We start from the raw sequence: 10,686 nt of genomic DNA, 5'->3' as shown, positions 1-10,686 counted from the left end.
GAGCAGGCATTAGAAAAAGAAGATGAGAAAGACAAGCCACAGAAACGGACCTTGAAAATCAAGATGATGTTCAAGGGAATAAAACCGCAAATGCTCAAAACCCAATCCTTATTGCTGAGGATAGGGACCAACCCAAAAGACAGTATGTCATGCCACTTCTTAACGAACTAAATCCAAGAATTAGCAGATAGGAGATTGAGGCATCGCAGTTTGAATTGAAGCCTGTGATGTTTCAGATGCTTCAAACAATAGGCCAATTCAATGGAATGCCCAAAGAAGATCCAAATCTTCACCTTCGATTGTTTATAGAGGTGAGTGATTCCTTTAAAATAGCCAATGTAACTAAAGACGCACTGAGGTTGAAGTTGTTTCCATACATATTGCAAGATCAGGCATGAGTATGGATTAATTTGTTGCCATCCAACTCAATTTGTACTTGGAAAGAATTATTTGAATGCTTTCTAGTAAAGTATTTCCCACCAAGAAGCGAAATGAGATCACCACTTTTCAACAATTGGATGATAAGTCCTTATACGAGGGATAGGAAAGGTTCAAGGAGTTACTATGTAGATTCCCTCATCATGGGATTCCATATTGTATCCAATTGGAGACATTCTATAATGGTCTCAAAGCACACACAAGGTTGGTGATAGATGCTTCTATGAATGGTGCTCTCTTGTCGAAGTCTTATAATGAGGCTTATGAAACCATCAAGAGAATAGTCAGAAATAATTACTAGTGGTCGACAAATCAAGCAGCTTCAAGAAGATGAGTAGCCAGAATGCATGAAGTTAACTCCCTTACTTCACTCCCAGCTCAGTTATCTCATATATTTTCAATGTTGAAACAATTAACTACTAACGGTTTAAATTATGTTGTAACTCAGCCACCAATCCACTACTAAGGAGGTGGACCGAACAAAACTTACATGTAGTATAGATCAAATCAACCTCTTGGTTTCAATCAACAAGTTCAAAAACCACCATAAGTTGAACCTTCAAATAATTTGAAGAATTTTTTGAAGGCATACATTGCTAAAAATGATGCCTTGATTCAAGGCCAAGCAACAACATTGGAGAATCTGGAAAATCAAGTGGGACCATTAGCTAATGAGTTTAGAAATGGACTGTAAGGTGCTGTACCAAGCAACATAGAAAATCCTCTATCATTGAGTCTTCTAATCCTGAGAACTTATTAAGAGTATACATGGTGAAGAATGATACAACTTTGGGAAATTTGGAGAACCAGATGGAGCAGCTAGCCATCGAACTTCGAAATAGGCCACAATAAGCTTTGCCCAGTGACATAGAGAACCTAAGAAAATTGAGCAAGGAGAATTGCAAAGTGGTCAATTTACAAAGTGGAAGGACTTTTGAACCCAATGAGGTTGAGGTTGAAGATAAACCTCCCCAAAAATAGGAAAATCAACCAACAATTGAAATTCCTGCTCCAGAAAAGCCAAATTCTAAAAATTCTAAAAAGGTAAAATTTAAACTAGTGAATTCTGATAAGCTAACCTCTTCATTAGATATAGATATATTACCTCAGAAGAGCTGTCCAATCCAAGCCAAAGTTCCACAACCTCCATATCCTCAAAGACTCCAGTAACATAAATAGGATACACAATTTAGGAGAATGCTGGATGTGTTGAAACACCTATTTATCAACATTCCGTTGGTAGAAGCTTTGGAGAAAATGTTGAACTATGCTAAAGCTATAAAGGAATTTTTGTTTAAGAAGAGAAGGTTTGGGAAACTTGAAACTGTAGCCCTGACTATAGAATGTAGCCTATTTTTTCAGAATAAGTTGCCTCTTAAGTTGAAGGATCTAGGAAGTTTCATCATACCTTGCAATATTGGAGAATCCTATTGCGGTAAGGCTTTGTGCAATTTGAGATCGAGTATCAACTTAATGCCTACGTCTGTGTTTAGACGATAAGGTATTGGTAAGGCCAGACCGACTACAATTACACTCCAATTGGTAGATCAATCTTTTGCATGCCGAGAAGGAAAGATCGAGGATGTCTTAGTACATGTTGATAAATTCATATTTCATGTTGGCTTTATTATCTTAGATTTTGAAGCAGACGAAGAAGTATCAATCATCCTAAGAAGGCCTTTCCAAGAAACCGACAGGACGAGAATCGATGTACAGAAAGGTGAACCCACCATACAAGTTCAAGATGAACAAGTGACCTTTAATGTACTCAAGGCCCTAAGATCTCCTGATATGGTTAAAGATTGTTTTACCATCTTCAAGGAAGATTTGTTGGTTCCTATAAAATTAGAATACAATGATCCATTGGAAGGTATTTCATCTGACTCTTCACATCAAGATGAGGATGATAAATGTTTGGAAGCTTGTAACGCCCCAAATTTGGGCCTAGAAGTATTGGGCCTTGAGTATGGGTCTATAAGGAGGTTGTATATAAGTATTTAATTATGCAGGGAAATGACACAATTAAATGTCTGTTTTGGTGGTTAATGGCTCTAAGAATTGTTGGAGAAATCTTGGGTTCAAACCTGGGCTTTAGCAAAAATTTTAGTTTTAAGTGAATAAAACCCTGGGTGCTTGGATGAAGGCCTTTTAAATTTTTTTGGTAAATAAATGACATAAGGAAGCATGTGGTCTAGTGGTTGTGGCGTCATTAAGGTTGCAAGGGAGCTTGGGTTCAAGTATTGGCTCTTGCAATTTATTTTGGTTTTTCTTTTAAAGGAACCTAGACTTTGGCCTAAAGACCTTATAATTAATTAAGGCTAAAATGGTAACACAATGAGCCTTGTGCTGTAGTGGCAAGGTGGCGTGTTGTGTAACTATGAGGTCTAAGGTTCAAGTCTTGGGATACGGAATGGGGTATTTATTTTTCTGTTTGAGCTGTGTAGGAGGTGGAGTTGGAGGTGGAGTGTTGTGTAACTATGAGGTCTAAGGTTCAAGTCTTGGGATGCACAATGGGTATTTATTTTTCTGTTTGAGCTGTGTAGGAGGTGGAATTAGACTAGAACTTTGTGGTTGAAGTGGTCATATAAAAATGAGGAATTTTCCTAATGGTTGAAAGTAATCCCACATCGGGAAGCTAACATTGGAATTGGAGAGAAGCTGGCTTTAAAGAGAGCGAACAAGATGAGTTGGTGATCGTAGACTTCGACGCGTTCTCAATAACATGTGTGTATTCAAGCCCTTTTTTGTTGGAAGTCGAAAAAGGTCGAAAAGTCGAAACCTCAGCATTTGAGGCCTCACGAGTGTGCGAACGCACGTGGGGTGAACCAAGCCCACGAATCATGGGTGGTAGACTGTAGAGGTCGCCACGAGCATTCTTGTGTGCTGGGGCTATTCTGGGCCTTGATGGGCCTAATGGGCCCATGGGCCTACTTGTGTAAACTTCACTATTAAGTAGGATGTAGATAGACTTGTCATGTTGCGCACACGACTTAGGTAGTTCTCGGCCACATTAGGCCTAAATGGGCCGTGTGGGCCCAATAGGCTCATGGGCCCCACACGAATTGAATCTGCAACTTGTGATAATTATTGGACTGGGCTATGTAGGTCACATAGCCATATCTAAATTTGGGTTAATGGGCCACACGAGGGTGTGGGCCCACTTGGGCCGAGTAATGGGCCTTATGCCCATTTGCACCATTATGTCTGTTTAGGTTACTTAAGTCGCTCGAGGCGAAAGTGGACCTTCTATTGGGTCGTTAAGACCCTGATTTGTAAAATCACCGAAATACCCTTGTAGTGTAAAATAACCGTAATACCCCTATATGGTAGAATGACGATTATGCCCTTATGTTTCGTATGACTGATGTGCTTATGATTTACATATATGATTGTACTGAGTATGACTTTACATACACGTAATATTTATGACATGACATAATGTATGGGGTTGGGCTATTGTTGACGGAGGAAGTGTACGGCCTGTAGCCATTCTGTACAAGGCTTTCAGCCTTTCTACGATACTTATGACTTATAGCTGTTCTGTTAACTGCCATCGTTGCTGTGATATTTACGGTGTTGAGTCGTCCTGTCTACGGTGTTGAGCCGTCCTGTTGACTTAGTGCCACAACCGGTGCTAAGCTTGGTATGTTGGCTGGGTGGGTTGATTTTATCCCCACATGGGGTGTTGGTTGGTACGAGTGGTGTGTTGTTGGACTGGGCTGGGAATCTGTCTACATATCTACATCTGATACTGATTCTGTACTGGGCTTAGGCCCACCTGATTCTATTAGTGGGCTAGGCCCAACTGTTACTAGTTTTGAGAATGGGTTAGGCCCAATTTATTCTGATGAGGGCTGAAACCCAAGTGAAATTGTACTGGGCTTTGGCCCAAAAACATTGTTCTCGCTATCTTGTAAGGGCTCCAACCTGCATCGATTTCAGATTACATGCATTTACTAACTGTTTTAGTTTAGGAGGGGATTACACACTGAGTTTTCATAAACTCATCCCGTTTATTAACTGTGCAGGTAATCCCCAACATTAGGAGGATTGGTGCTGCGAGGGACTCGGAGGTGGCCACACAACTACTATTGTTTCCTATTTTCTTTTAAGTTAACTATTTACAAGTACTTATATTTGATCTGGGTTGTAACAAGGCCTCTTTTAATTTCTGGTTCTAAATTTGGAATTTTATATATTGTTTTATAACTGCTGGAGTAGAACACGGTTTTCTTTTCCAAAACAATAACTGTTTTTCAAAATATCACCTTTCCACAAAACTTTAAATTAAGCTTCTGCAGCAAATAAAGTGTTAAAGGTAATAATGTTTTACAAGAGAATGACTTTTAATAAACCAACAGAAACTGAGGTTTCCACAACTTTTAAAATGGCCAGAGGTTTTAAATGGTAAGAAGGGTTTTTAATGAGAACATGGTTTTCAAAAAACACTTCGATATGACACGTCAGATTTTGGCCATAGCGTCTAGGCCGAGTTTGGGGTGTTACAAAGCTAACTTGGAAGATTTCAATTCAAAAGTTTAGTTCAAGTCATTTGACCTATCATCACATGAGTACAAGCAACCCAATCCATCAAGAGAATAGCCATCCAAGTTAGACTTCACTATTTTGAAAAGGCTCAAGAAAGGAATCGAGTGGACTATTACAAATGCTGAAAAGGGATCTATCAAGGGAACAGAAGAGTTTGATTCATTCTCGAGTATTTGATCCTGGGAAACTCAAGTGTCAATGGTTAAAAGCAAGGATCATGGATCCCATCAATGACATTCAGTGGGTGGGACTTGTACCAGAGAAAGAAGGTATAACAGAAAATGAGTAGATTTCTTTAATGACCATCACGGGTAGGCAGATTTGCATGAATGACAGAAAGTCGAGCAAAATAAAATAGAAAAACCATTTCCTGCTGCTATGTTTCGAGCAAATATTAAATATAATTGCTGGGAAACATTACTTCTTCTTTCTAGATGGATACAATTGGTATGATAAATGGTCGTTAGACATTGCCTTTGTCAGTGACAATCATTAATAACATTGAGGGAGTCCTCTTCACACTCTCTATAGTTAACTTATTCTCATTTTTTCTCTCTCATTTGAATAAACGACTTGCTTTGTAACTCCTCGTACCCGAGACCGTTGCCGGAGTCGAACACGAGGTGTTAACGGACTTATTTCATTTACTTACACAGTTCATTTTTAAAATTTCCAGACAAGCTGGTTAACTGCATCACAGTCACTTTAAAAATCATATCTCGAGTTCCGAAGCTCGAAAATTGATTCCGTAAATTTTTCCTGAAACTAAACTCATTCATCTATCTTCAAATTTGTTTCTAGAATTTTTGGTCGGGCCAATTAGTACAGTTTATTAGTTAAAGTCTCCCCTGTTTCAGGGTTCAACTACTCTGACCTTCATGTATTACGACTTAGATATCTCCCTGTACAGGGCTTCAATACTTATGCCGTTTGTTTCTAAAGAAACTAGACTCGAAAAGGAATCTTTACATATAGGGAATGACTTCTAATTATCTCTGATTAATTTATATTGAATTTCCAAAAGTAAGAACAGGGGATCCAGAAATTGCTCTGGGCCTGTTTCACGAAAACTTAAACATCTCATAAAATACGGCTCATATGATCGTTTCATTACTTTCATATGAAATTAGATTCATCAAGGTTTGATTACATAATTTATTCACTATTTAATTCCATTCCTACTATTTTTATCGATTTTTCAAATTCACATCACTGCTGCTGTCAGCATCTTTTTTTTTTCTACCCATGACCGAAACCTCCAACAACACCAAATAAAAATATACTTCATGGGTTTAAGGTAGAACCAAGAAAGGAACTCATAAATATCAAGATATAAGCAAACTATCATTGTTCATCTAGATTTAGCATGAAACAACAACCATCACCCTTGTTAATTACCATAGCTGAAAACCTTACTCATTCCAAAATCAAAATTTCAACATGGATTACAAAAATAACTTGATATCTCACCCAAGATCAACTAAAATTTCAAGAACTAGTATAAACTCCTTACCTTAATATTAACCTAAGATGACCGAATGCTTCCCTCCCTTCTTCCTCTTTTCATTTCGGCCAAGAAGAACCGATTTCTCCTTTTCTTTTCATCACCCTTTCATTCTTCTTTTCTTTTATTATCCTTATTATTTCTTTTATTTATTTCCTTTCTTTTACATAAAATAATAACCATTTAATTAAGATTTTCTACATATTTTAATATATGTACCATCATGGCCGGCCACTATGTATATAAAAAAGGAGTATTTGACATGCAAAACCATTGTTTTCACTACATGCTTTAATAGATCCTTATAGATTAACCTATCACATTTCAAAAGTGTCACACATAAGTCCTATTAACTAAATTCACATGCAATCGACTAAATCGAAACTTAAAACTTTCACATATTCATATTCACATATTTTAGACAATAAATATCATATTCAAATACTTCGGTGACTTGGTTTAGCGGTCCCGAAACCACTTCCCGACTAGGGTCAATTTAGGGCTGTCACATGCTTAGAAATTATTTTTCTTGAATTAGTACTTCAAATTAATTTTGTCTAAGGAGATTGGAGCTTAAGCGGGACTATTTGTGACCCCTCCAACCTTTCCTGAGGATTTAATTTGATATAATTTTTCGAGAAAAATTTTTCTAAGTAGCCCAAAAGAATTTTTTCATTTTCATTTTCATTTTAATTTTAATTTTAATTTTAATTTTAATTTTAATTTTAATTTTAATTTTGTAATTTTAATTTTATTTTTCTGTTTCATAAGAGGGTCAAGCTGGCCCATTGTTTAGTTAAGCTTTATTTCAGTACAAGTAATAAAAAGCTTGTAGTTTTGGGCTCGAGGCTTAGAATAGTGATAAGGACAAAAATATCCAACACTTGCTACCCCTTTCCTTCGCCCTAGCATCATTTGCCTACATTGCAGCAATTTCGAAAAAAATGGGATGACACAAATTAATAAAAAGGGGAAATTTCTTTTCTTAAGTATCTAAATTTATCTTCTTAATTAGTATTTTTCTTTCGCATAATAAAAAAATTACAAGCATGAATAAATTAAGCTCAATGTCTCCTCTCTAATAAAAAGCTAAGTAGTGTGGTAATGTGAATGAACATGTCTATGATTGGATTGTTGAGGAAGACTTGGTAATTAAGCAGTCTTCATGACTCACATCTCCTTCTTGCTATGCTACCTGGTGTTTAGTTCCCATTCATTACTTTGCTTACACAACAAGGACATTGCTTCTTTTTAAGGTAGGGGTAAGGCAATATTTGCACGAATTTTAAATTTTTTTCTTAAGTATGCTTCAATGATTACACATAAGTATAAAATGATGTTCAAAGAAAATTTTTGTTCATAAGTTAGCTTACATGCAAGTATGATTTCTGATTTTATCTGAGTTTTTTATGTTATCTTTAGTTATGGAATGCTTGTATGTTCTTAGCTCTTATGCAACCTTTTGCCATGAAAATTGAATTTCCTTAGAAATAGACATGCATGAAGGTTTAAGTTCTTAGAATTGACTTAGTAACTTTCATGAGGAGAAATCCTAGGAGACATAAGAATCTAAACATGATTTAAGCACTTTTTTTTTGAATCGTTTGAGCCTTTCGAGCCTACCATATGAATTTGACCCTTGTAACCTAATTTGAGCCTTTGAGCCTATTTTTGCTATGTACCTACATGATATGCCATGCTAACATCTTTTTAAATTTTATCTTATTTTTTCACTTATCTTAACTATACTTGTTGTAACACTCTTTACCCGTATTCGACGCTGAAATTGGGTACGACGCATTACCGGACTTATCACACAAACATTCATATAATTTTGAGTCATCAATTTGCGTCCAAATTAAAACTTTTTGTATTTAATCATAAAGTCCCTAATACGAGCCTACGAGACCCAAAACATGCTTTGGAGATGGTTCGGGACTAAACCGAGAACTTTAGAAAATTTTACAAAACTTAGAAAATTTTTCACTCAACAGGGGTCACTCACCCGTATGGATATGGGACATGCCCGTGTGGGCAGGTCGTGTGGTTACACACGCCCGTGTCTCAAACCCTTGTAACTCACTATTTGTCACCCAAGAACAAATTGAAGGCACACGGCCAAGTCACACACCTGTGTGCTAGGCCGTGTAGTTGATTTAAAATTTATGATTTTTCATAAAATAGGTGCAGACTTCACATGCTCAGGACACACGACCGTGCCTGAGGCATTGTCATCCACACAGCTAAGACACACGCCCATGTCTCTGGTCGTGTTCTCAATTTTGAGCATTCTATTTCTCAAAATTTAGGGTGCAGAGGACACAAGGCCTAAGCACATGCTTGTGGGGCAAGCCGTGTGTCACACACGGCCTAGACACATGCCCGTGTGGACAAAATAAGGCTATTTACCAAGCCATTTTGCCACCCTTTGAGGCACACACCTACACAACACATCATAGTACCAATTCAAGCATTTACATACAACCAAATTAGCCACAACCAAGACATCAACTCATCATTCACATGCTACCATCCAGCATACACAAACATCACATACTTATCAACTCAAATCAAGTAAAATCCCACATCCATGAAAGGCATCATTGGAAACACAAAAATTTACACACTTTTTCATACCCTTTTTAACTTAAATTCATGCGAATTCAGTTAAATTCTTGTCGAAAAATAATTAGTTTTTATAAAATAATTAAAGTGCACTTAAATATGAACATGTTAAAATTTAGTTAATTTTATAATTATTTTTGATAAATTTTGGTTATTTTCAACAGATTTGCACAGAGGGTGAAAAATGGCTCGGCAGATACTGCCAAAAGCACAAAACCAAGAAGCAATTTGAAGTATCGAGATGAATTAATTTCCAGCCTAAGATGGTCCAATTATGTGTATTAATTCATAATATAATTAATTTTAATTTATACCTAATTTAATTTGGGCTAAATAAATTATTATTAATTAATTATGGAAAAAGTGGTCCAGTTGAACCGAACTGATTGAATTGAACCGACCAAGGATTGGGCATCCCAAAACCATCCATATGCTGACCCAAATCATCTTATTAGCTGATTAATTAATCTTGCAAAGAATCCCTTGAAGACTTGTCAAAGTTGCATTCAAGCCTCTCCACAATTGGTGGCTTTATGGATTTGCCCCAAGCCATATTTAGCAAAGTTGAAGCCATCAACTTTGCCACATAGATGGTCGGCCAATGGGTGGCTCTTTGGCTGATATTTTTAGCAAATTTTAGCTGCCATATTCAGCTATAAAATTGCCCCTTGGCTGATCATTCAAAGTACACCTTAATTCATTCACATCTCTTCTCTCCTCTCTCACTTTCTCCTCTCATTTTTCCATTTCAAGTCCCTTGCTCTTGTACCATTTCTCCCCTTGGAAAAAGGTTCTTCTTCAGAAATTTTGGAGCAGAAACTGAGTGTTCATAGAAGCCTTGATTGGCGAGGACAACAAAGAACGAAGAACGGAGCAACTTTGTCAAAGCCTCGAAAAAACACCAGATTTGATTCTTGTTCCCTATCTCTTTAATTTTTGTTGTTTTTATGATGAACATATCTATGAATATTTATGTTGTTGGAATGGTTACGTTAATCAGTTTAGCTTGAATTTAATTCGTGTTGGTTTTATTGCATTTCATCTGCTTAAATTATTAAATTTGTGTTTATGCTGTTATAGGCCTCGGTAAAATGCTTGATTAAGTAAAATCATGCCTAAGTTATTCTTGCATTACAATTGTGAGGTAGCTAATGAATTAATTATTTAAACGGATTGAAATTGTAATTAATGGACACAATACTTAATCAGTGCATGTTCATTCTCCTAACGTAACTGAAGGTTAAATTAGCAATGTATCTGGCGATACACTTGCCTTGTATAACTTGAAAGATTATTGTGATTAAACTGTTTCAAGGTAAGAATACCTTGTTACCTCACGTAGTCTTTTATATGCTCTTTAGATTTTATTAATCATTTGAATTGACATAGGGATATGCAAGAGATTAGTTCAATTTAATGAGTATGTATGTGCCATAACATGTTTGCTTATTAAAATCTATTTAATCGTTTGAATTAACATAGGGATATGTTAAGAGATGAATGGATTTGTGTAGGTGAATATGTTCATAAGTTAGCAAATTGCGGAGTTGCCGTGAATTTACTCGTAACAG

At 36.5% G+C, this 10,686-nt stretch overlaps 1 non-coding gene across 1 annotated transcript; it reads right to left on the bottom strand.

The window, feature by feature from the left end:
* Positions 1-484: 484 nt before the first annotated feature.
* On the bottom strand, positions 485-588 carry LOC128294865 (small nucleolar RNA R71). The gene has a single exon (XR_008285172.1). It is a non-coding gene; the product is annotated as a small nucleolar RNA R71 (small nucleolar RNA).
* Between the last annotated feature and the right edge of the window lie 10,098 nt (positions 589-10,686).

The sequence above is a fragment of the Gossypium arboreum genome, chromosome 6 (genome assembly GCF_025698485.1).
Source record: "Gossypium arboreum isolate Shixiya-1 chromosome 6, ASM2569848v2, whole genome shotgun sequence".
In the NCBI taxonomy this organism is placed as follows: Eukaryota; Viridiplantae; Streptophyta; class Magnoliopsida; order Malvales; family Malvaceae; genus Gossypium; species Gossypium arboreum.
The sequence above is the reverse complement of the archived record's forward strand: the minus strand, read 5'-3'. Positions and strand labels throughout refer to the sequence as shown.